This window comes from Phoxinus phoxinus, assembly GCF_949152265.1.
Source record: "Phoxinus phoxinus genome assembly, chromosome: 17".
In the NCBI taxonomy this organism is placed as follows: Eukaryota; Metazoa; Chordata; class Actinopteri; order Cypriniformes; family Leuciscidae; genus Phoxinus; species Phoxinus phoxinus.
The window spans coordinates 32,262,760-32,266,515 of NC_136892.1; the positions used below are offsets into that span (position 1 = coordinate 32,262,760).

Genomic DNA, 3,756 nt, shown 5'->3' on the forward strand with positions numbered 1-3,756 from the left:
TGCTTGTTTGTCATATGCAATGAATAAATATCAGTGTTTTCGGTAACATTACTCGTGCTTTGAGCTTTCAACATGAAAAGCTTTTGGTAATAATGTTTTTGGAGAATAATGCAGATCAAAAGCACGACTGTTTCCACGAGACCCCCAGCTGCTCAGTTCCAGTACCCATGATTCACTGCTCAAGACATCAAACCAAATGAGTCAGTTTCCTTCCATGATTCCCAGGTCTGTTCAGGAATAAAACTCTCTTTAAATCCCTGCAGGTTTTCACGATGGCACAGAGATCAAACGCTGAAGTTTGAGTGTGTGTGGCACCAATACCTCTCTCTCTACACGCATGTCCTTATGTCTCTGTCAGTGTCATCCTGCGAGCTGTCAATCATCACCGTGGCAACACAGGTGCGACTGTCTCTCAGATCTATGCGGATCGAGCTCGTTTCCGCCACAGAACAAAAACTAAGGAAAAAACTGAAAAAAAAAGTAATTACAACTTTTAACTCACAATTATGACTTTTATTTTCATATTTGCGAGTTTATATCTCACAATTGCAAGTAAAAAACCTGTAATTGCAAGATTCCATCTCACACTTTTCTCACACAAATGTAAGATGAAGTTTTTAATTTGTACTGTTAATCTCACAATTCTGACTTTTTTTCTCACAGTTGCGAGTTTATATCTCGCGGTTGCAAGTAATAAACTCGTTATTAACTCGTAATTGAGTTTATATGATGTATAAACATTTTTTGCACTGCTATTCTTACAATTCTGACTTTGTTTCTCACAGTTGTGAGTTTATATTGCAATTTCACGTAATAAACTCGTAGTTGCAAGCTTACATCTCACACTTCTGGGTTTTTCCCCCCCTCAGAATTATGAGAATTTAGAGAATTGTAAGATGAAGTTATTACCTTTTTTATTTGTGTAAATTCTGACTTTTTTTCTTACAGTTGAGAGTTTATATCTCGCGGTTGCAAGTAATAAACTCGTAATTGAGTTTATATGATGTATAAACATCTCACACTTCTGATTCCCCCCCCCTAGAATTATGAGAAAAAAATCACAATTGTAAGATTAAGTTTGCAGTAAACTTTTTTTTTTGTACTGCTATTCTTACAATTCTGACTTTTTTTTTTAATATTTGCGAGTTTATATCTCGCGGTTGCAAGTAAAAAACCTGTAATTGCAAGATTCCATCACACTCTGCTCACACAAATGTAAGTTTGCGATTACCTTTTAATTTGTACTGTTAATCTCACAAGTCTGACTTTTTATCTCACAGTTACGAGTTTATATCTCGCGGTTGCAAGTAATAAACTCGTAATTGAGTTTATATGATGTATAAACATCTCACACTTCTGATCCCCCCCCCCTAGAATTATGAGAAAAAAGTCACAATTGTAAGATGAAGTTTGCAACAAATTTTTTTTTATATATATTATTAATTCAATTTTAATTATTTTTAATAATTAATTAAATGTATATTCTTACAATTCTGACTTTTTTCTCATAATCAAGTAATGAGTTTTTTCAAGTAAAAAACTCATAATTGCAAGCTTACATCTCACACTTCTGGGTTTCCCCCCCTCAGAATTATGAGGAAAAAAGTCACAATTGTAAGATGAAGTTTTTACCTTTTTTATTTGTATACATTCTGACTTTTTTTCTCACAGTTGCAGTTTAGATTCTGAGAAAAAGCTTCCATTGATCTGCACTGGAGCAGCTGCAGGGAGTCAGATTCCCTCTTTCTTGCACTGGTTTACTACACACACACACACACACACACACACACACACACACTGTAACCTGCTGTAGTAGAGACACATCTGTTTTGTTTAAAGCCACTTTTTTTCTCTCTTCACGTCCAGAACGCGTTTGGCACTTTGCAGGGAATGAATGCAGCTGTAGGGGAAATACCAAAGCTCTCGTAAATGTTATTAAAACCATTAGCCTGTTCTCTTCAAACACACACACACACACACACACACACACACACACACACACACACGCACACACACACACACACACAGCTCTAAAATAGCTCTAATCAAAAGAGGATGTTGGTTTTGAACTAATAATCCAAAAGGTTAATTGAAAGCATCATGTGCATGTTTCAATTCTCTGGTGTTAAAATACAGACAAAGAAATGGGATTCCTGGACATGTGCTTGGACAGATCGAGCGAGACAGACTTACCGAACGAGTGCGAGCGCTCGTAACCAACGAGAGCGAGATCTGGGGTGTATAAATAGAGGTTTGGATCGGCTGGTTTCTCCACAACCGACGGCTCGGGGAACAGACGGCCAGAGATTCAGGAGTGTGTTTGATCTGGACCAGAACACACTATTCCCATTCAGACTACTGGGAATCTAATCAAATAATCAAATCAAATTAATTGACTGGAAATACATATATAAAAAAGTATAAAATAATAATATATAAAATACAAAATAAATACAAAAGTAAAATACATTAAAAGGAAATCAATTAAAATATGAAAATACATAAATTAACTGGAAATATGAAAAAAACATTTAACAAAAGTATAAAATAATAAAAAATTCTATATAAAATAAATGAAACAGTAACTGTAAAGATAAAGTAAAATACATTAAAATAAAATAATAAATAAAATAATGTTAATAACAAAAGAAAAAGAAAAGATTCAAATAAATAATTCCACTGGAAATAAAAATAGACAAAATAATAATAAAACAAATAAAGTAAAATATATATATAAAAAAATGTAAAAAAAAATTTTTTTTAAATATATTTCTTAAAATCTCCTTATAAAACAGTGAAATATTATTTCGCTTTTGCATTTGCTTTCACGCAGTAATTTTCTTAGGGGTAAAACATCAAAATACGTCTTTAAAAGTGAAATAATATTTTAAAACTGTTAAAAAAGGTTGAGTTGAAGTTGTATGAGGGAGGCACCAAGTTATCATCATGCTTTAGTTCACTATCATGATGGGAACACCATGGTATTCTTTGAAGCACCTTATCAAAACCTGTCACATATTAATGTACCATGGCATCAGTGTCTGATAACAGGGTAAAGGCCACATTTTTAAGGGGTAAAAAAAAAAAAGTTTTTAAAAGTCAAATATATATGATATATTGGATTACAAAAAGGAAAATTGTAGTGTTAAATATCCCAGAAGAGCTTCAGTGTTATAAACACTATGATCATAATACACAAACCCGCTATGTCCCAAATGATGGTCTCTCTCTCTCTCTCTCTCTCTCGTTGGAAACACAGTAAAGCAGGCCAAAGTTCAATGGGGTTGCTAAGCAACAGGCTTGTCAGTGCCTGGAGCTGATTGTCATGGCCCGCAGTGATGCCAGGCTGCCTCTCTGTGCCAACCAATGCCAACCGAGCCGCCATCTTGAACCACGTCACAGGCACCTTCTGATGGCTTTACTGGAAGTTACCGGAGACTGAGAGAGAGAGACTGAGAGAGGGAGAGAGAGAGAGAGAGAGGGAGACGGCTACAGGGGCCCGGAAGGGACACGCGGTTGGTTCCTCTGCTCCACCGCAGCGCTGGGACTCGGGGACCGACAGGAGGAGAGGAAACACTCATGACAAACGATGATGAGGTGACAGACTCACACACACATCCGTCACGTGTGTCACACTGTCAACATGCGCATCTGTCCCGCTTCAAACTCGAGAGACTGAATCACAGAGTTCGTTTCAAACTACAAATCTATTCATTACCCTTACTTAACACAACTGAGGAAAGTTTTGGTAACACT

General features: G+C 36.0%; 1 long non-coding RNA gene across 1 annotated transcript; it reads right to left on the reverse strand.

Annotated features, from left to right (window-relative positions):
• LOC306984804 lies at positions 1-3,232 on the reverse strand. The gene is made up of 5 exons (XR_013794632.1): positions 3,202-3,232; positions 2,194-2,358; positions 1,805-1,900; positions 322-456; positions 1-227 (listed from the first exon to the last, which is right to left on the reverse strand). It is a non-coding gene; the product is annotated as an uncharacterized lncRNA (long non-coding RNA).
• Positions 3,233-3,756: the final 524 nt, after the last annotated feature.